The 23,750-nt window shown below is 41.2% G+C and overlaps 1 long non-coding RNA gene across 1 annotated transcript in view; it reads left to right on the forward strand.

Moving 5' to 3' along the window:
* LOC144819798 (uncharacterized) overlaps positions 1 to 23,750 on the forward strand; it is a 335,121-nt gene that overhangs the window by 222,837 nt on the left and 88,534 nt on the right. Inside the window, exons 2-3 of the long non-coding RNA XR_013607571.1 lie at positions 5,094 to 5,136; positions 16,957 to 17,008. This is a non-coding gene — a long non-coding RNA (uncharacterized LOC144819798). The remainder of the gene's footprint in view (positions 1 to 5,093; positions 5,137 to 16,956; positions 17,009 to 23,750) is intronic.

Genomic DNA, 23,750 nt, shown 5'->3' on the forward strand with positions numbered 1-23,750 from the left:
AACGGTCTGGCCTGGGCCTTTTGTTGAGGTCGTTTGCTGGACTGATTGTTATGATCGTGTTTCCTGATAGTAAATGAGAGTAACATATAGGGGTTTTCTTCCCGGAGCATGACCTTAAAACTCTGGTCCAATCGCTGGTCCTCTCCAGACTGGACTACTGAAATTCTCTTCTGACTGACCTCCCCAAATCCCACCTGTCCCCCCTTAAGTCTGTTCTAATCTCCATTCAGTAGCTCATTTCATTTATGGGGCCAAAAGAAGCAACCACATCACACCCATGTTATCCACCCTCCGCTGGCTTCCCATCGAGGCAAGATCTATCTACAAGACTGCCTGCATTACCCACAAAGCCTTGCACTCCTCCTCTCCGCGCTACCTGGCGAATAAACTGAAACTCTCTGTAGGCTCTAGACCATCACGAAATGCGGAAAATCTACTGCTTGAACCTCCCACTTTCAAGAAGGAAAGATCGATGGCCCAATCCTTTTCAGGCAGCGCGGTGAGAATCTGGAACTCACTTCCGCCTCAACTCCGGACCACCACCTCATCCCAGGCCTTCAAAACTGACCTCAAAGTTCTCCTCCTTCAAAGACACTTCCAAATGTAATTCATGCCCTCTCTATTATCTGAAGGAAGTCCTTCCATTTTAGAAAAATCTACTTTACATGACTATGGAGGTGCCGTCCCAGTGTGTTCTGCCAGTTATTGCAGTATTATCCTTCTACCTGTGTTTGGTACTCGTTTGTAACATGCACACGTCACTTTTCTCTTGTAACACACTGTTTTCTACCTCTTACATTTTGTTTGTTTTCGCTACACAAGTACCACCAGTGCCTACGTAACGTTTGTTCTTGTGTTTGAGTGTCCTCCATATATTGCAGTATTATACCTGCACACATGTCACTTTTTCCTCCAGTAATGCACCGTTTGCTACCTCTTGTATTTTGTTGGTTCACGATTGTCACTTTTGCCTCATTTAATGTAACGTTTGCTTTTGTAATTTGCTCACTTGTAATGTTCTCATGTATCAGTTCTGTTCCTTTTGTGAAGCGCTCTGACACCTTCGGGTAAAGTCAGCGCTATATAAAAACGCGTAAATAAATAAATAAAAGGGAGGGGGCGGCATTTTTCAATTCTCGCCTAGGGTGGCAAAACACCTAGAAACGGCCCTGCTTGTGAGATACCCCTACTATTTTTAAGAATACGTGTCCTATGTTTTTAATTTTGTTAATTCCTTATATAGCGCACGCCCCGTATTCAGCACGCTTCCTGTGTTTTGAGATTGGAGATTACACTGATTCTTCCACAGAGAATAAGGTCGATTTCTATATGCATTGTTTTTTTTCTGTGGACTTGGCACTTTGCCATTATAGCAACGATATTTATTGATAAGCTGGCACTGCGTGTTGCCACTGTTGGCTGCCTTAAGTGCACTATTCTATTTGCGCAATCCACCTTGATTTACTGTACATATCATAACTACACAACTTTGTTGCCTTTCATGTAGATGGACCTGGGCACCAGTATGGTTTCTCAAATGTATTTTCTATTCTCGCCCTTTGCATACTATATTGCTTTTACTTTTAGCATTTATGTGGTTGTTTAGGGATTAATCTTATGAACGTTCATCTTATAGCATGTTGCCTTTTCATCTTGAGTGTATTTTATGTCCTCTCCTTTCGCATATTATGCCACTTTAATTATTTGTGTATGATTAGTGTAGTGACTATCCTAATGAATGTTCATTTTGTGTGGAGGCTAGCTACCTGGCCTCAGTAAGGCTCGCGTAGATTACCTGCACCGAGGTGAGTGCTGCAGGGCGCATCCCATAATGCTGACCTTATGTGGTGTGTTGGACCATATCACCAACTCACGAGAGCAAGAGTGGTTTAACAAATTGTCCATTGATTGTGTTGCTGAATTCCTCCTTCCAACATGCCCAAACCTCATCAATGCACCATGCCTGGATTCCACTAGTTGAAAACATCTGAAGAAAAGCGAAGCATTTATTTATTTAAAACTTATTTGGGAATTGCATTAGCTATTTTCTGGTGCTGTTCCAACCAAGCACTGCTGTGTGCTGTATGGAGTGGATAGTAAACACTGCATCACCCTCTTAAGGCCGGAGTTTTAAATAGATCAGATGTGGGGTGCCTCAGTTTTATTATTGATATTGTAGTCTTTATGATTTAGTTTCTTAATCATTCCAAAAACATTTTCACAATCTTAAATGAAGTTTCATTACAATATTTTAACCAATTAATGTGTGTTTTTTCATAAATTAGGCAACCAGCCCACCCGTGTTTCCTGAACTACCCCTCTTTCCCTCGGTAGTCTATTGGTAGTATTGTAGTTTGGTCATTGCTGGTAAGTTTGGTAACCTGTTTTTTAATGCTGAATATTGTTCGCGCTGGTTCTCTTTCTGCAGTGCATCAAATGTTGATACTCTGATTGGCCAGTGTTGCCCACTGCGCTGGGGTGGCTGTGGTGTGTGGTTGTCCGGGTGATGAACGGACTTAAATAAAAGGAACTCACTTTTCTTGTACGTGCCCTGCTCTGCTTTACTTCTGCAAAAGATAAGAGCAAACAAAACAGAAGTAAATAGTACATAGTAGAGTTAGCAATAGCTTTACTTGTTCTAAATTATTATAATTTGGTAGAGATGGTGAATAAATTGGTAGTGGCATTAGTGATTTTGAATGAGCTGTGTGAAGTTTCTGGTGCTCTGCAATTAGGTTCGATAAGATAAGGCACTAATGTATTAGGAGTGACTTACAAAGCAGTTTTGGTGGTAAGTTCGATATTCCTGTATATTCATGTACTCTCACCTCCCTCTTGCATGTACTATTCCTGTTCCAACTGGCATCTATGCATTTATTACGAAACCTTTAACCATGTGCCTTTCTTTCTCTTGTTAAACACAATAAATTGTATAGCAGCCTGCTCACTGCCTGTTTTATCCATTAGTCTTTTGTAATTGCAAATCATAACACTTTAAGGATGTTTTAGTCCCTTATATTGCACAACTGCTCACCAAGCTACAATTTACAACAAAAAACAGCTTATTATTAATCACATAGGCATAACCTAATGCATTTACCAATGCTTGTTGTACTCAGTGGGCATGTGCATATTGCTGATTGATGCTGTAATAACAATGAGCAGGCACAAAGTACCCATTGTCCCTTGGATCTCTCCTAATTTCCAAGGGGCCTTGGCCACATAAGGAAAAGGGGACACCTTTGACCAACTCCCTATGCGATGTTACTGATACTGGCACAGCAGCGATCCAATTCTAAGAAAGGGCACTGTGTGCTACATTTGAGTGGCATACACCTAGATTGCCAGTCTATGGCATCCTTTGGAATTGTGCCACTGGCCCTGAACTGAAGAAAGGATATGTTTTTGCCTCATTCCGGTGCACGGTCCCAGTTTGCATACGTTGCACAGGCCTAGCCCAGTGAGGGATAGTGCAGTCTCGGACCATGTTACCGGTGCTAAGCATACATTTCAAAAATAATATTTGAGCATCACTGATTTAGATTGCATGTTTTTGTAGTGTTTAGTTTGTAAAATAATAGCCTTCAGGACCCTGACCAGGAGACCACTGCAGCTTGCACCACCCATCGCTCCTTTCATTGCTGCCAAAACAGCTACTAACCATCTTTCTTGCCTGCCAGTGCAACAGTTCATAATATTCCAGGTTCCCAGAGCTAAAGGAATGGCTGGGGAGGAAGGTATTAGTAATGTGTAATCTATGTTATATTCATAAAAAACTGTTCTGCTCATTTCTAGTTCAGAATAATTTTATTGTATTTTGAAAAAGTGACAAAAATAGACAATAAAGAAAAATATATTAAATAGCAGTAAAGTACAATAAATTGAGTAACATGCATTACAACCTAGCTAACATATATCAATAAAATACAATAAGAGAATAATCAATCAAGGGGAAAAATAAAATCAAGGAATGGAGAGGGAAGGGAAGGAAGGAAGGGGAGGGAACCGAATATATCATATTTTATGAAATGTAGAGTTACTATTAACATAGCAAACTTGGTCAAAAGCAATATATGAATAAAAGACAATATACAATGAAAAACATTAATCATAACAGTAAATATGAATCAATAGGAGACCAAAAAGATTGAAAAGACAGCGAATTATGATTAACTCCTTGTAAAGACAATTGAGCACCTCTTCTTGTAAAGATGATCCACGACCACCAAGCATGTACAGAAAGGGATGCAGTATCCTTCAAACAAAAAGTAATTGATTTTAACGCAGCTGAAATAAAAAAATAAACAACTGTGCCTCAACGTCAGTAAGAGGGTGCGTAAGTACAACTGATTTAGAAATTATCAATTTATAAGAAAGGACATCTTGAATAGGTAAAACTTTCAATATTATGTCCCAAACTTGAGACCAAAATGATAAAATTATAGTGCAGTCAAATAACATGTGATGTAATGAACCAGGACTTAAATTACAATGCCAACAAACGTTTGATGGAAGTAATTTAGCCCGGTGCAGACGTACTGGTGACCATAATGAATTAAACAAAATGTAGGCATTTGTTTGATAAAGAGACACAGGTAACCATCCAGAGATACTATTAATCCAAATTATCGACCATGAGTCATCAGATAGTGAAATTGAAAGTTCAGTATTCCAAAATGATGAGATTATATCAATGTTGGTGCCCATTGAAGTGGTGAATTTTTTATAAAAAATAGAAACAACTTTAGAGGATGAGGAAACAGCATTGAGATAAATCATCAAATCATTAGTGATCATAGATGGAATACCATTTGGAAAAGAATCTAAAATTGAGTTACATAGAAATTGATATTTTAACAAATCATCATCAGGTAAGTTGAATTTCAGTTGCAACAGATCAAAGGGAATAAAGGCATCATGTTCTGCTCATTTCTAAGTTAGATGAGTGGCGTCACCATGTGTCAGTGCAGTGTTGACTATTAAATGCAAGTGCCGAGCACCTGGAAACTGCTGGCTCAAATTAGGCACTGTTCTTTTGTCATCTTTAATGTTACCAATTATAAACTAAACAGCTTCTTTCTTGATTTCCTCAGAGCTGAACTGACGTGGGGGATCATGTGGCCTCCGAACTCCATGGTATGTAAATTAGTCATTGTTGTCATAATGCTCCGACCATCACATATTGCAAAGATGACTTAACTTTTTTGCTTTTCCTCTGTAATTTACCACTATGATCCCTAAACTGGATATAATTATATATTGTTTTTTTTATTTTTTTTATCTGGAATCTGTTCTGCCTGCCAGTGAATCACATAAAATGTAAGAGTTTATATTTGATCAGCAAAATCATATTTCTATTTTTATCCTTATTAAAATAGAAATTCTCTTGCAAGTGAAATTCTCAAGGTCAAGCCTGACGCGAGATATTATTCTGAATTAGAGCCGATATTAGAGTTCGGTGGTTACTGTAATGGGATAAAAAGCCAGCAGTAGCCAAAGTGACGTCGCATTATTGGCTTTAGATCCCACAAGGAAGCTGGTAGAATTTTAAGTCGCATTATTGGCTTTAGATCCCACTAGAATTTTAAAACCGTATACCAGCCAAGTAATTGTGTTTGGAATTAGTAGATTTCTTCTGGCTGTAAATTTTATTAGATTGAAAATGTCTCTTCCATTTTAAACAGTATACCATGTGCATTTGATTAAACCACGGATCAAGTTTTTTTTTGTGTTTTTTTTTTGCTTTATTTGTCTTGCTAATTTTAAATCCTATGCCTTGGCTGTTATAAACTCTATTTAATGTTTTTTTAATTCTGCAACAATGTATCTTAAACTATTTATTCTTCGTGATAATCCTAAACTATAATAGACTGTTCCAAAGTGATGACGCGTAGTATTGATTACTGGTTCCTTGTATAAATGTATTTTTATCATTGTATTATTGTATATCTTTTATGTTGCAAAAGCAACGAAATAAAGATTATTGAATTGAATTGACATCTCACATACTTTAACCTCAGTGACATTACAACAGTTTGCTCATGACTTTCTACCCATAATATGTGCACAATTAATATAACAACACAGCAGTTACTAACACAAATACATGTCTGCTTTAGAAATAACCTTTATTTGAATACGAATGCAAACATTATAGGTCAAGTAAACATTTGATGGAGCCCTAGGCCCATCTTTCAGTTCTTCTTCTTCCGTAGGTGAATCTTGATAGTTGCTTAATGGGTAAGAGGGAGTTAACTTCGATCCTAACAATTTATTTAACAGTGCATCCCAATTGGCCACACAATAAAGAACAAGACTATTAAATTACGTTAAAGGGGTTTATTACAGACTCAGAAACAAACTGATATAGATGAGTCTCATAAGAATGTTGTAAAAGTATAAAATCACCAATATAAGTCCAAACCTCCTAAAGAAGTTTAGCCTAAACAATATGAAACACACTAAAAACTGTTGCTGCAATGCGGAAAATGAGAATAAAGTATTTGCAAATTCAATTGTAGATTTCGATCCACCTGCCTAGTCATGAGTAAATCTAAAGATATCTATTTCTCCTACTCTTTCTTAAAGCTGGTGAAACCCTAATTAATCTGAGAAGCATGTAAAAGGTGTCAACATAGTGGAGACTTTAGTGCAAGTACTCCATCTAAAGAATGCATAGAATGAAGCCACACAATAAGAGATGTAGCAATGAGGTATTTACCTCTGAAAAGAATAAAATGTCTGACGCTCTAGCTAGAAATGCAATACCAATTAACATTCAACATTCAATGGAATCTATGTCATTGTCTCCAAGACGTTCTCTTCTTCCACAGTAACAATTGGCAACTTGCTTAATTTGTCCCATACGTGCATGTGAGAACATCATCTGCCCTTGAGCACCCCTTTCTCCACCATGACAGCTTGTCTCCTGCTTTGCTAACACGTCTTCCTCTTGCCAAACATTTACTGTTGTACCTTGTGCTTTAACAATGCACTTTTTTAACTGACAAAGCTTTGGGTCTGCACCTGCAGAGAAGAGAACATGTAAGAATCAACTTTCACATTGAAGTTTAAACACTCTAAATCCTAAAAGCGTTTTAACTCAGTAAAGTCAATGTACACAAGCCAATTTAATATATATGCACGTGGTAACGATCCAACAGAATAATAAGAATACAGGCTAATGCAAGAAATCATGGTTATAAGTGTGCTAAAACATTCCTGTAAGAATTGTATATTAATGCATACGTGTAACAATGAGTGGGAACTACAATTTCATCAGTAACCTCTATATTAATATGCACACGTTATATAATTCTATTGGTATATAATGAAACATTTCAGGGAATACATTTGAAACTCCATCTTTTATTAATAATAATATTAAGTCACACTGATTATACAGGGTGCTAACTGCACCTCCTTATTCTAAGTTTGCGACATACAGAGATAGGGTCGAATCTACACTGCTCCAGTCCTCCCTCTGATGGTGAACCAAGCCATCACATTTAAAAACTAGATCTTTTCAGATGAACCATTCAAAACCTTGTGGATGTAATTGCTTTTCCCCTAAGTTCCTCTAGGCTCTAAATGTCATCAAAGTAATTGCTCTGCTTCTCTTCCAATTCCACATATGCCCTCTTTATTTTCACTCCCTTATTTGCCTTCTTTCTCCTGTACACCTTAAAAGACACCACTACAATGATTGCACAAAGTGCAATAATGACAAGAGGTTTCAAGATAGAACCCACTATTTCAATTCAAGGTTATCAAACCATTTGCATACTGCACTAAATCCATTACCAATTGCTTCCCATGCTCCTATTGTTGTCAAATCCTTCAAATCTCTCTGCGGTAAACCGTTTTTACCATGCTGTATTTGCAATGAAGTACCATTGCAGCATGGTCCTAACAACAACCGTGTTGGTAGTACGCAATACCTTTACAATGCAAGTCATAAGAACGATTTGCTGTAGAGGGTGTTAAGGTATTGTATATGAAATTCAACACCTTCCCTGCTGTTGCGCAAACTGGAATTGGAATAGTAAATAATACTATTCCTAAGTCCAGCGCACCCCCTAGAGCAAGTTGTTGTAATGACTTGTGATGTAAGGGTATTGCATACAAACAACACAGTTGTTGTAACAGCCGCATTGTAATAGCATGCGATGTAACATGCTATATTCCTCTTTGCACATCAGTAATATTCTTAATAATTTTTGCCAATCCTTGCTGTTATCAGGAATATAAGTGCAACATTGCTGAACCTTTAACATTCGGCAGACTCCGTCCTCTTTTGCGAGAAGAATGTCTAACACAAATATATTCTGCAAAATTATAGCCCTAATAGAAATTTCATTTTCTACAAGCAATAATGCCCCAGTTATACCATTTGACAGATTATCATATTCAGTGGACAATTTGCTTATCTTACTATCATTCAATATCACTCCTACTTTTGAGATAATAGCACCAAAAATATCTCCCACAATTTCTCCTGCACTAACTCCTCATTTTGTGTGTGCTATTCTGTTCCTATACAGGATGATAAAAATTCTTCACGTGGCAGACCTTGGTGAAAACTACTCCAAAATAGCCTGTACTATACCACTTCTTGGGCAATTTAAAGTAGACATACTTTCCATAAATAAAATAAACTCAAGGGAGTCACAGGATCCTCCCCATCAAATTACAGTTGTCCTTTTCCCCGAACTTCAAATTCATGATTGCATTCCCTCTTCCTTACAAATAAGGTATCTAGACCATTCTTGCCACTGTGTACACACAACTCTCCTGTATGTTGCCAATCTAAGGTCAATGCTTCTGTGTTTCCTGCTGTCTGATGTCTGATGATCCTTCTCTTCTTGTGACCTTGTGGTTATCTGGGTTAATTTGGTCACATTATGTATTACTGCTCAATATCTACTTGGTATAAGAATTTATTCACAACATCAGTTAGTATGCATGTCAGGTCATGTCCAAGCTTTTAACTGGAACAGGGTATCTTCTAGCAGCAGTGTTGCTTATCTGAGCATAGGGGTGCTAATTAAATGCTTAAACAGAGGCACCTCTGAATGAACTAAATCATAAATAGAATAGTATTACTGAAAATGTCACTGTCCATAGAAAAAAAAGACTCAAGGAAACACCAGACTTTAAAGGTATATGGTGATAGGTTATGCCTTCCACCACTGATACAGGCAACTGCATACAGAAGTAGTAGTCTCTCGCACCCATGCTGTTGTCATATTACTAAAGTAATATACTGTATGCATTGAAAGTATAATCTCCACTAGAATGGAACTGTATGTAAGTCCTGATCTCCTAATGAGTAAATGTCTTTATTAACTACATATGATATTTTGGGTCTACATTTCTCATTTACTGCGCTAGATGTATGTACATACAAGCGTACCTACAAGCAGAATGATGAATAATATCACTACTATAAGTAATAAGGTAACACCTATTAAGTATTGACATTTACAGTAATAAAGGTTAGTTTCCTTTAATTTGTTAGAGTCAGACTAGTGGATAGAGAAATACAGCAGCAGAGTCATCTCTGTCAGTTTCTATCTGTACAAACTTCAAAACCAAAATTCATAGGATATACAATTACTTTTTATGTACAATTCTTCGTGAGACTTCCATAGCCCAAATCTAATCTCTTCTAATGGAAACTCTCTTCTTCTCTGAGCCTGGGTACTCTTTTTACACAACTTTTGCAAAGCTTGTTAAATGTCTCTGAGAATGTAATGTCCAAGTTCAGTAATAACTGAATACAAAAAAAGTATACCTTATCAAATCAGACTGGCTCCTTCAAGAAAAACAAATTACAGGGGACACTAAAGAAGTTTACACCAGATTTTTGCTGACCCACTTTGGAGGGTGGGAAGGGAAAAGAGCCCTTATCTTAGTGTAGCTCTCACTCACTCTAATAGTGACATGCTTTATCATTGGGCTCACACAACTCCTAAAGGCCGGGGTGGGCTCAACCATATTTCAGGGAGCACATTTGAAGACTTGGTTTATGGGGGCATAACTTTAAAGATAAAACTCCTCACCCACTCCTAAAGTATCCTCTGGGGAGGGAAGGTTCAAAAACAAAATTGTAAAGCTAGATGATGTAATGGTCCTATGACCCTAACTGAGACACCAACATGTTTCAGCTCTTCCTAATGGCCCAACAAAGGTCTGGGGCTTCCATCATCGTGGGATGTGATGAAGTCACTTCCCCCAAAGATGTGAGTGTAATGCTAGAGGTAGTGAGCATGCAAATTCTGTTTTGGAACAAGTCTAATACTTGCAGCTGTTCCTTCAAGGAATTACCTGTAGAAGAAGAAGACAATCATATACACATAAAATACCACTTGTAATCAATGTGTTGTAAAGCCAGGTGCAGCTGGTTTTTATTGATGCTGAGCTTCATAGTGCTGTCTCCTTAGGAAAGAAGGTGACTGGTATTGCATTAGGATGTACCGGAGAGGACTGAGTTCCAATCTTATGGCCAGAAAAATTATTTACACACACTAACCCCAGCAATGTTGCTGAGGGTGGGAACCAGAGGCGCGGGGCCAAAGGGCGAGCCAGCCTCCACTATCTCATGAATACACAAAAGTGGGCTGCCCCTTGAATCAATTCCTATGTGTATCTACAGAGTTCTGTAGCGATGCACTACCAGTGGGGGCATCTCATAAAAAGTTACGGACTAGCCTCACACACCGTCTTGTGTCATGCTTCATCATTGGCTGTCCTCGCCCTCTAAAACTTGGTTTGATAGAGGGCGGGCATTCACCTGGAGAGGGATGCACTTCTAAATCTAAGTGATGGCCATGGGGGAGTGAACCATTACATTAGTCCATGTGCTATGTTTATTCAAATGGTAAATGTATGGTGGTTAAAAACTAAGTGGGCGGTGGTATGGGATATTATTCACTCTTCACCGCATTAAATGTCACCAGGTGTATGCCCGCCCTATACCAAATCAAGTTTTCAGGGGGCGAGGACAGCCGATGATGAAGCATGACACCGGGCAGTGTGTGAGGCCAGTCTGTAACTTTTTATGAGATGCCCTCACTGGTAGTGCATCTCTACAGAACTCTGTAGATACACATAGGAATTGATTCAAGGGGCAGCCCACTTTTGTGTATTCAGAAAAATTATTTACCAATAACACTCAAACACATCTGTTCAAAACACCAAGGGATTCATGGGATGAACACGCATGCAGTTTCTTCATTCACGCTCATATTTACAATTAGGGATCAAAAACTTGTATGTCAGAACATCATCTAATCCAGGTATTGTGAGCAAAGTCTGATTATAGTGGTAGGTAGAACTCACCCCACATTAAAAAGTTCAGTAATAACCAGATCTAGAGTGGATTATTTCAGTTCATCAAGCAGCACAGGAAATTCCTTCAAACCCAGAAGAGGAAATTCAGCTACATCCAGGATAAGGTGTTTCAAGGCACCCAGTCTTGTTAACAAAGGAAGTTTCAAAGTAAGATGAAACTCGAGATCAACTTCTAGAAGTTTCAGTTGAATCTGCACAGTAATACCGGAATTTCCAGAAATCTCTCTCTCTGTTGTTTGTAGCAAGGTATATCCATTCAGGGTAAGAGTACCTCCGAAAAGGAACTTTCAGTCTCTTTGATCTCTTTAGGGCAGGGCCCACTTCCTCGTCAAGACTCAGATATGATTCTTCAAGGACTCCCGGAATCATTGTATTTTCGCGTTTTAAAGGCAACTTCAGTCTCCCTCTTGTCTCCTCAGCCAACGTTCTCTAGCTGTCACTCACGGTTCCACAGTACTAGCTCCTTTGCTAGGGTCTCAATCTGGCTTATTCACCATCACTGGACATGGCTCTCCTACATCAGCTCCACCTGTGGCTTTGTCCAGACCACTCAAGTGCTCATGTGGTCTCTCAAACACCACTGGCCTTCTGCGAGAGGTGCTATTAGTTCATAAAGGGAAAACTGAACTCTGCAAGTATGAGCAGTGTGCACCCAATTAAGGAGACCTCCCAACCTTTTGCAGTTTTGGTGATGAGAATCACATGAAAAGGGCCATTCCAACAGGGCTCAAGTCAACTTTTCCACACATGTATTTTCACCAAGATCCAGTCTCCTGGACTAAAGTCATGGCACTGTGCCATTTGAGGCGGGGCTCTGGCTGCTTCACCTAGATGAGACACAAAGCTCACCACATCAGCCAGTCCTTTGTAGTAATCAAGAACAGGGCTGAACTGGGAACCACAACCGGCCCTGGCAAAGTGCTTGGCCGCCCCCCTCCCCCCCACTCAGGGGGGTTGGAGGTGCCGTCGAGCTCTTTGCCGGGGCTGGTTTGCGGCCGATTTTGGTACAGGGCACCAATCAGAAATACTGTGAAGACTCATCAGCACAAGAGGTAAAGCATCAGGCCACTTCAAAGATGTTGAGGTGCACAATTTAGCCAATCAGGATTTCAAAGAGCCATTGACCTGCTCTACAATTCCTACAGCCTCCGGTTGGTGACTGTAATGTAGACTCTGTTTCACTTGTACGGATGCACATTGTAGAATTCGATCCTCCTGCCTAAGTCATGAGTAAATATGAAGAAATCTAACTTCTTCTACTCTACCTTAAAGCTGGGGGAACCCTAACTAATCTGAGAAGTGAGGAAAAGGTGTCAGCATAATAGAGACTTCAGTACAAGTACTCCATCCACAAATGCACAGCCTAAAGCCACACAATGAGATATTTAGCAATGAGGCATGTACCTCTGAAAAGCTTAAATGTGTCTGATGCTCTAACTACATATCTAATACCAATTAACACTCAACATTTAAGGTAATTCACGCAATTGTCTCCAATAAATTCCCTTCTTTCACAATAACAATCAGCAACCTGAATAATTTCTCCCACACTTGTAAGTGGGAACATCGTTCAAACTTGATCATCCATTTCTCCACCATGATACCCTGTCTCCTGTTTGCTTCATTAACACGTTTTTTTCTTGCCCAAAGTTTCATCCTGTACCTTAGCAATCGCTACATGATTGATTCCCTTTTCTAACAAAGGAAGCCTTGAGTCTGCACCTACAGAGGAGAGAACATGGAAGCAAGCAGCTTTCAGGTTGAAGGTTAAACACTGTAAATTACAATTCCATCGGTTACCTCTACATTAATATGCACACGTTCTATAATTCTATTGGTATATCATGGAACATTTCAGAAATATAATTGAAACTTCATCTTTTATTACTAATATTAAGTCGCACTGAGTATACAGGTTACTAACTGCATCTCATTATTCTAAGTTTGTGTTGTATAGAGGTAGAGGCAAATCTATGCGGCTCCACATTATTGGTCCCTTAGTGTACACCAAAACCTTAACCTGTAAAGAGTTCTGATACCAGCGCTATAAAAAAACTCTGCAAATAAATAAATAAATTACACCCCTGAAGAGTTTGTCTCTAATGCTAGATAAACCCATTAGTTAAAAGCAATGGCAGTCGAGCATAATCATTACTTAGGATAACCTAACACAAGGTCTGAATTACTGTAGTGTTTTCGTCACACGTGTTAACATCAAATTTTTTTTTCACCCCTACAGCACTTTATTATTAATGCAGCGGCCACAGACGCTTGCTGAACCCATCCCGAATAAGCATTGCCGAGGTGCACATTTTGCATTGTCACGGAGTTGTTTTATCATTTACACAGCCTTGTTATCACTTTTAAATGGTTGACTGGCCTTGCCCATGACTCTATGCCAGAGGTCTTCAAACTTTTTTAGGTTGAGCCCCCCCAGCTGAATTTTTTTCAGATGTTGCCCCCCCACCACCTGACAGAAATTTCAGGAATCTGGTACACTAAATGATCGACTGCCACGCGCAAATTACGGGCCATACCCGGCAAATAATGTTCAACACAATAAAAGTGTTTTGTAAACTGCAGGTTTGTGAGTGGGTGTGGTGAAATGACAGAGGCGTATTACACAGCTCAAAACATAATTTTCCAAGATAAAATGTGCGCAAATTCTTTTTACTAGGATGCTTTGTTTTACACAGGACATAGATTAATAATAACACCACCAACATGAATGTGATGGGTGTGCCGGTGTTTAGCCACATTTAGACTCTCAATCTGTGGGTGGATTTTTGCTACTGCCTTGAACAGTACTTAGTCTTTAATACCGCAGGTGCTGAGAACCCAATCTCACAAACTCCTTAATAAATAAATAAATACATTGTAAGATATAAAGCACCATGCATAAGTGAACTAAAGGGAGGATTGCTGTCATGAATCCACTATAGGGAACACATTATGGGTGTTTCATTAAGTGGAACTTAAAATATGGAACCTGACTTTGCTTATGGGGGCTTTGCATTCAAGTGGCAGTTGGATGTCGTGCAAAATGTCATATGCATGATTTATAGATCCCACATGAGCACACATAGAATACAGAATAGTAACACATAGGCAAGGGAGTACCCAAATAATTTAAATACCTCCCACTCTGAACTACAGCTCTTATGGCACCAAGAAAGCAAAGTAAGTCATCACAACCCTCCCCATTTATCATGTACATTTTGTCATCTATTAACTCTTTCACCATTCATTCTGTCCTTCCATCTGTGTCCCATCCATATCCAAACCTTTTCAACCGTTTGCAAACCTATCCATCATCTATCCTTCCATCCATCATTTCACTCATCCATCCCTCCATCCACCATTTCACTCATCCATCCATCATCCATCCATCCTTTCACTAATCCATCCACACTTCCACCCATCCATCCATTCACTCATGCATCCAACCATTTACCCTTTCACCCAAGCTATCCTTTCACTCATCCATCCACTCTTCCACTCATCCATCCACTCTTCCACCCATCCATCCATTCATCCATCCATCCATTCACTGATCCATTCAAACATTTACCCTTTCACCCATCCAGCCATCCTTTCACTTACTCATCCATCCACCCAGTCACTCATCCGTCCACCCATTCAACATTTCACTCATCCATCCACCCATCCATCCTTCCTGCTCTCCACCCTCCCTTTCACTCATGTATGCATTCTTTGACTCATCCATCTTTATGTTCTTCTTTTCACTCATCCATGCACACATTTGCCCATCCATTCTGCCAATCATTCATCCATGTTTTCACTCATCCATCTATCCATCCTCCCTTTCTCTCTCCATTCCCCTTTCACTTAGCCACCCATCCTTCTATCCACCCTTCACCCATCCACCCACTCATCAATTTACTCATCCACTCATGAATCCATCCATTGACCACTCATCCACCCTTTCACTCTTCTATCCATCCCTTTGTCCATCTACCCTCCTCAATCACTCATCCATCCTTACATCTACCCTTTCACTCATCCATCCATCTATCTATTCATTCATTCACCCTTTCACTTATCAATACACCAATCCATCCATCATTTCTCCCATCCATCCACCCATTGACTCGTCCATCATCCACCCTTTCATTGATCCATCCACCATTTCACTGATCCATCCACCCTTTTACCCATCCATCTACCCTTCCAACCATACATACATCTATTTACTCTCATCCATCCTTCTACTCACTCATCCATTCACCCTTTCACTCATTATCCATTCACCATTTCACTCATTATCCATCCACCCTTTCACTCATCTATCCATCCTTTCACTCATCCATCCACCCTTTTACCCATCCATCTACCCTTCCAACCATACATACATCTATTTACTCTCATCCATCCTTCCACTCATGCATCCATCCATCCTTTCTCTCATTATCCATTCACCCTTTCACTCATTATCCATCCATCCTTTCACTCATCTATCCATCCTTTCACTCATCCATCCACCCTTTTACCCATACATCCACAATTTCATCCATACACCCACCATTCCACCCATCATTCCACCCATACATCCACCATTGCACCCATACATTTATTTATTTATATGGTAATATAATGGAAAACGTCTGGTGGTTGGCTTTATTTGACATCTTTCACACATTTGATGATTTAAATTTGAATTTGCAGACTAATATTTTTGAACATTGACACTTCGGTGCTTACACAAAGATCTTCATGAGTTGAGGACTGCAGATTAGAGTTCACCGTCCTGATTCATGGCCCAAACCTGGATTGTAACCTCTCCTTCCCTTCCTAAAATAATTGAAGGATTCATGCCCCCCCTTCACTCCCACCCCCTTTGAAAGGCTGGGCTCACTTTGCCTGTGCCTTAAAACTTCTCTGGAAACTTGCTCTCGTTTCTGGGAAGAGCTAACTCTCCCAGGAGGGGGTTAATTCACAGAGTTGACAGCTTCAGCTGCAGGGGGAGGCAAGGGGTCTCCTCTGCTAAAACTGAAAGCGTGTCTGTTTGTTTGCTGCAGCTGAAGCTGTCAACTCCGTGAATTAACCCCCTCCTGGTAGAATTACCCAGACAAAGGAACGGGCACGTAGTGCCCCATCGAATTCCCCTCGCACCCCCCTCCAGGCATAACAGAGTACTCCAAACAAAGGGAAGATTGGAGTGGAGTGCGCGCCCCCCATGGATGGTGTTGCCCCCCCCAGGGGGCGCGCCCCAAAGATTGAAGAACCCTGCTCTATGCCATATTGCTGATACTGTTACACGGGCAATAAGGCTGTCAGAAAGTGTCTGTGTAGTATCTAGGAAATGGCAGACAGTTAGTGTATATGTATAAGCGCCTTTTGCTAGTTCGTACCACAGATAAAGAGAGACCCTTTCTTCACTGTAGTTGAGCACACAGGCACAAATCTCAAACAGTTAGGGTTCTTGGGGTGAAGTCTGGGATCATGTGCCCAGCTTTTAATACGATGTTAAGAGATTATTTTTAATATATTGTTGTTCTTCCCCTGGTCTTGGCTGTATCTTGTGTTTGTCATCTTTAATGTTATAGATTGCAAAGTAAACTTCTTTCTTGTTTACAACAGAGGCAGAGCTCGCTTAGAGGACGGTGCTAACATATGACCAACCTGATGATTGGTATGTAACCAAACCATCATTTATTTGTATAAATCTCTGACCATTGTATATAACAATGACAATTTAATTGGTTTAGTTGGCCTGTTTAATTTGCTACTGTGGCTCTCATTACAATTGGCCTTCCTGTTATTTCCGTGCTCTCGATTTACTGTTAACTGGGGTCCTCGGACCTCAGAGTATGGATATAGTGAGAATTATGAAATTTTGGAGAACAAAAATTGGGAAATCAGATTTAATGTGTCAATATCACATTCCACTGGAGACATTGCCTGCTTGAAAAAAGTGTAATTCCTGAATGCAGTGCCATTGATCAGTGATGTTTATACTGAACGTATTATTCCAATAGGTCTGGTAACACGTTATCGCCCAAAACCATTGCACAAAGTTATGCCTGAAAGGTGATATTTATGCAGCTCATGAATTTCTTATGGGTACATCCTGAAATTGGTATGGATCCCTGAGATCATACAGAAGCGACAAAAGGTTCTTTTGGCAAGAAGGGTTGAATTTCTATTGTGATTTACATTATTATCAAGTCAGAGATAAGCAAATACTTCCTTAAAGTTTTCTAAATGGGGCCACAGCTTTTCATAGTTATCATTAAGTCGGTGTAATCTTGTATAATAGCTGGTATTTTGCTTTACAGATGTGTTGTATAATGCCTGCATAATGCATGAGATTACGCCGTTAAACCATGTAGCATACACAAGATTTCTCTTATATTACGGGAACATGGGATCAATGCTTAAGGAAGGTCTTTCCTGAATGTGAGCAGCACCGATTATTGAGTGAAATTCATGTCAAGTGAATTTTTGTACTCAAGAAAATTGTTTGGGCATCTTTTTTGTGGCATACAATCCATCTGTTGTTATTATTTTACAAGGGTGGAACCATTGGGAGTAAGTCTACTGTACTGTACAAATAGCCAGGCTTTTACTTTTAGCAAGGGAGGGGGGGGGTTGGAACACAAACGCACATATAGACACTCACGCTCATGCATTCACATACACATTCATACACACACATCAATTCACAACTCACTCCCAAATATTCATGCACTCACTACATTTTACAAATCAGGTCATACTTACCTGCACAGCTCTCTGCCTCCAAGATCTCAGGAGGGCTGTTACTGATGCCTGAGGGAAGGCAGCAGTCCCTCACTCGTCACAGAGGGTAATGGGCTCAGTGAGACTGCTGACCCATCCCACCATGTAGCGGGAGGTCAGTGATTGACACTCGGCCGTGGGCACGTCAGGGCTTAGAACTGCAGTTCCCAGGTCTGAGGCAATTAGTATTTCTCCCTCCTGTTACAGGGAGGGGGGAGGGGGGGGGGGGTGTTGAGGTGCTTCACCAAACTGAAGAGGTCATGCCCACAGGAGCTGTGACTTCTTCAGCCCAGCAAAGTTCAGTTCAGTTAGCAAGGAGCTTTCGCATTTAGCGCATGTCTAGCTCCTGGCTGCCTGTCCAGAAAATAAAGCGTCTGTCAGGCTGACCTTTGCTCAGCCTGACAGACATTCTTTATGGTGGCCAAAAGTTAAGGGGGTGTGGCCTTTCAGCCCACTAGGACAGACAGTGGCTGCATAAATCAGCTACTTATTCTGAAGGCGCCTTTTTGATTTTTAAATCAGTTCAGTTCAGTACTTTGCAAAATAGTTGATGTTTGAAGTAGGGTAGACACCGCCATTTATCTTTTATTAATGTATTTATTATTTTGCTTGATGCTAGATGGCTTGGAATTTGGGCAAGGGAATGCAGAGAAGTCATGTGTGGGTATTAATCAATCATCAATCAAACAATCATGGTTTGTAAAGCACTACCACTCACCATTGAGGGTCTCAAGGTGCTGGGAAGGGCTGCTGATCCATCGGTACTATGGTGTTCAGTCGAAGAGCCAGGTCTTGAGGTCCTTCCTGAATTGGGTCAGCAACGGGGATTATCTGAGGTGGGTCAACAGGGTGTTCCAGATCTTCATGGTGAGGTAGGAAAAGGCTCTTCCTCCAATCTTGTCTTGTTGATCCGATGGACGGTAGCCAGGGCCAGCTGGGCAGAGCTGCGGTGTCTGGTGGGTACGTGAAAGGAGATGCGGTGTTTCAGGTATGCTGGTCCTACGTCATGGAGGGCTTTGCAGGCGTAGGGGAGGATCTTGAAGGTGATTCTTTTGTTGACCAGGAGCCAGTGGAGTTCTCGGAGGTGCTCAGAGATGTGGCTGTGGTGAGGGATGTTGAGGCAGCTGTGGTTTCTCGTTGAGGGCGTCGGGGCTCCACCCTCTTACTTTAGCTGGCACTGGTCTGTCAATTTAAAAGCAAAGTGTTGTGTTTTACTGTTTTGTGATAAACAATGAATGCGCACAGCCTAAACATGCATCATTAGTTTCTTTTTTTCAGGGCTGGGGCTGCTGTACATTGCCTGCTACTCACTGTGCGTTGTCCCAGTCTGCAGTGAGGCTGACCCAGTCTGCAGTGAGGCTGACGCTGAGTGACAAAGTCTACAGTATTTGATGGGCTGACAATCTCACAATCCTGAGGCCTGTGATGCAATCAGCTCGGCAAAAACATAGACTTGCAGACCAGTCTCTACCCCCTGATGCTGTGGAGATAAAATCAGCCCTGGGCGTTTTACAGTGAAGCCTTGTAGTGCCTGGGCTTCAAGTCAATCAGGGAGTGGAGAATTGATCAACCTGCCCTTTCCCAACTTGTCACTGTGACAAGTTGGTAAAGTTAACGAGGTGACTGTGACGAGTTGGTGTGACGAGTTGGCAAAGGGTGGAGTAGAGGCTGCAAACAGATGGGAAGCTGAGAAATCAAGTCTGCACAGACTCGAGGTGGCTGCTTCCCTCTCTGCATTTTGTGAGTGATGCCTTTGAGCTCCAGTGTGTCACACGTGGGTTTCTGAGCAGGCAGAAACTGACACGTAGACCCAGGCCTTGTCTCATGGGCTATAATGAGCAGGCGAGTTTAAGCATGTTTCAGGAGTTTGTATTATATATTTTTTTTAAGTTTGTTTCATTGTGTCCTCACATCTCCCTTTCCACACTTCTTCCTTCCACAGTCCTGCGGCTGTCCAAAGATTATGACTCCCCTCCTTCCCTCCCCTTGCTGTTCACTTGGTCAGTTCCTCTCACAATTGCCCACCTACACAAGCTGTGAGCCAGCTCCGTGATTACGCTGCAAAGAGAGAGAATTTGTGGATAGAAGGTAGCCCAGCTGGACAGCAGGTGTGAACTCAGGCAGTGTGTGAGAGAGAACAGAGGGCCCTTTAAATGGTAGCTGCCTCTGCAAAAGCACATCTGAACCCATCAGGTAGCTTTTCTAATTAATCATAACCACATGAAGTAGACTGACAATTGTGGCAGAACAGGCTGCACAAAGCATTGCAAACAGGTTTTTATATCATGGCGAAACCGTGGCTGTGTGGGGTGGAGGACAGGGACCTGTGTTGTGAGTGCCTGTATGACCCCGACAGATAATTCCCTTTGCTACATTTACTATAAAGTGGTCATGCCGGTTACACTTTGGCATTAACTGACAATCTGGCTCTTTAATCTCCCTTTGTATGTCTGAATAACCTCTTTTTTTGTTTACATTGGCTCCCAGCACAAGTATTTAAAACACTCAGAATTCCATTACCATGCTTTTACACTGCAGGGAAATGCGAGAACTCAGCCCAAAGCTACTGTTAATGTTGATAATATTCTGGGTTTACATGGCAACTGTCTTGCTTTTTACTTATTTATTTAGCTAATGGTTCATGTTTGAAAACTATCACTTGTAATTGCAGTGTTATAAAGTGGCGTGTTATTTTCATGACTTATTAATTAAACGCAATAGGTTGTTGAACATATGGCATTTGGAACACATATAGCTGAAAGCACTTTCATACACGATAATGAAGGCAAAGAGTTTTGGTGAGGAAAAATATTCGACTAAGTTCAGACAATTTAAGTGAAGAAGTCCTGTTTTATCTACGTTTTCTGGTTTCACTTTGTATAAATCATCTAGTAATTGTCTATCTATTTGTTTTTCCTTATGTTAATGGTTTGTTTTTACCAATTGTGCAATTTTGAGCAGTTTCTATATAGGGACTAAGAGAACTCGACTCAAAGGTATTGATAATGTTGCTCTATACTAATCTGGCCCATGTACAGAGTTTACATGACAACTATCTTGCCTTTTGGTTCACAAATCATGTTTGAAAATCATCACTGCATCACTTATCCCATTTAAAAAAAAAATGCTGTGCTGTCCATTCCACCAAACCCCCGCCTTAAGGCCAGCCCAGCCCCACAACTCTCGTGCTTTATCGGCCACCACTGTGTTGAGGACCAGTCTTGCTGCTGTGTTTTAAATGTCCTAAAGTTTTCTGAGGAGTATCCAGGTCACACTGGCATAGAGTGCATTGTAGGAGTTGAGTCTGCTGCTGATGAGTGAATGGGTGACTGTTTTTCTGGATTTGGTGGGGATCCATCTGAGTGCCTTTTGTAGCAGGCGGAGGAGTGTGTGGAAGCATGACAAGGCTACGGCGTTGATCTGATGGTTCATATAGGGTAAAGATTCTAGTATGATGCTGAGGTTTTGTGCATGTTTTGTGGGGATGGGTGGGGTTTCCAGTGTAGAGGGCCACCATGAGTCCTTCCAAGCAGAGGGTGAAGGTCCTAGGATGAGGACTTTAGTCTGGTCCAAATTCAGTTTGAGGCAGCTGCTCTTCATCCAGGTGGTGATGACCTTAATTCCCCTGTGAAAGGTGATTCTGGTGGTTGTTGGTTCGTTGGTGAGGGGGAGGATCAGTTGGGTTTTGTCGGCATAGGAGACAATGTTGGGTCCATACTTTCTGACAATGATTGCAAGGGCGGCCATGTAGACGTTGAAGAGTGTGGAGCTCAGGGAGGAACCATGGGAGACTCCGCAGCTGATCTCTGTGAGTTTTGGAGAAGAATGGAAAGAATGGAAGTAGTCTGACTCACTGTGTTTGTCCGGTGAGAAAGGAGTGGATCCAGTCCAGGGCCTAGTCATAGATCCAGGAGTCGTGGGGTCTCTTGGTGAGGGTGCGGTGGGAGATGGTGTTGAAGGCAGCTGAGAGGTCCAATAGGATGAGGGCTGCAATATCCTCTCAGTCGAGGAGGGAGCAGATGTCATTGGTGGCAGTGAGGAGTGCAGTCTCATTTCTGTGGTTGCTCCTGAAGCCGGATTGTGCGATGTCCAGGATGTTGTTTGCTTCAATGAACTCACAGAGTTGGGCGTTGGTTGCCTTTTCAATGACTTTGGCTGGGAAGGGGTGTACGGAGATGGGTCTGAAGTTCTTGGGGTCTATTAGGTCGGTGGATGGTTTCTTAAGCAGAGGGTTGATCCCAGTTGTCCGCATGTTTCCAGTTGTCGGGAAGGTGGCAGTCTCGATGCAGGAGTTTATTGTGCTGTTGAGCTTGGGGGCAATGGCTGCTCTGTGGAAGATGTGGTGCAGCCATGAGTCTGAGGGGACTCCGCAGTGGAGACTATCCATTGGCTTCTGAGTCGATCTGTTGGGATGCGGCGTGGGTGGGTGCTGTGTTGTCGGGCTTGATGGGAGAGTCTTGGGTGTCAAAGGTGTCATAGATAAGCCTGATCTGGAGGTGGAAGAAGGTACTTAGTTTGTCACAGAGATCTTGGGAGGGCAGGGTGTGCTTGGTGTCACTGTTGTACCTGGTGAACTTCTTGACAATGGCAAAGAGTTCTTTACTGTTGTGTGCATTGGTGTTTATTCCATCCTGGAGGGACGTTTTCTTAGTGGTTAATAAGAGATATAAATGTAAGAGCAGTGGACATTATGGGATGGTGCAGGCCTAAGAAACTATTTCCTTTATTACACTTTTTTATTCAGATGTGTGATTAATATATGGCGTTTTACTGTTTTGGTTAAAGGTTGATGCTTTATCTTTCTTTTCTAAAGAATGCTTCCCATTCACAGTGCTGCTGTGCTAGATATACTTTAGGGTCTTGTTGGCTGGCCTTGTATTCATGCTAAGTTTGAGTTATGTTTATCTGCATGAGCCTTTTTTGGCTTGGGAGGACTCTAGGGGCCCCGGCAAAGACATATAGAAATGTTACTTTCTCTCTGCATTAGCTTGACTAGTATTTTGTGGTATGTGGGTGAGGTAGTTGATTAATGTGCATTTTCTGAAACCTTTAAAGGTCTTTGGCCAATGTAAATGTTGCCTGGGTTGTGTGTACAGCATTTAAAAAAATTATTATAATCAATTTTAATTAATTCTTTCCAAGCCGTGTGCTTCCCTACCATTTTTTGAAACCAGTATATATGTTTCATAACTTGGCCTTTTGTCTTTTTTTCAATGCATCCTATGTCAAGGCATGTGCTTGTCTCCCATTTTGCAAAACTAGTGTGTTTATCTGATGGTTGATTATTAACCATTTTATAGCACTTTTAACCCCTTTGCTGCTAGGCCTTTTACCCCCCCAGTGCTAAGCCTTTTTTTTGGCTATTTATGGTAGTTAGCGCATAGAACCCTGTAACTAACACCTGGTTCTGTTATCCAGAATCCCTTGCAAACCTAAACATGTATTCAAAAAACACCTTTTCCTCACATTTCTGTGGTGGAAAGTTATAGAATCTGCGTGATCCATGAAATTCTACCCTACCCGTGTTCCCCAAAGTCTGCTGAGAAAAATGGTACCTCACTTGTGTGGGTAGGCATAGTGCCCGCGACAGGAAATGGCCCAAAACAGAGCAGGGGCACACCACAATTTCACAG

The sequence above is a fragment of the Lissotriton helveticus genome, chromosome 2_1, assembly GCF_964261635.1.
Source record: "Lissotriton helveticus chromosome 2_1, aLisHel1.1, whole genome shotgun sequence".
NCBI lineage: Eukaryota > Metazoa > Chordata > Amphibia > Caudata > Salamandridae > Lissotriton > Lissotriton helveticus.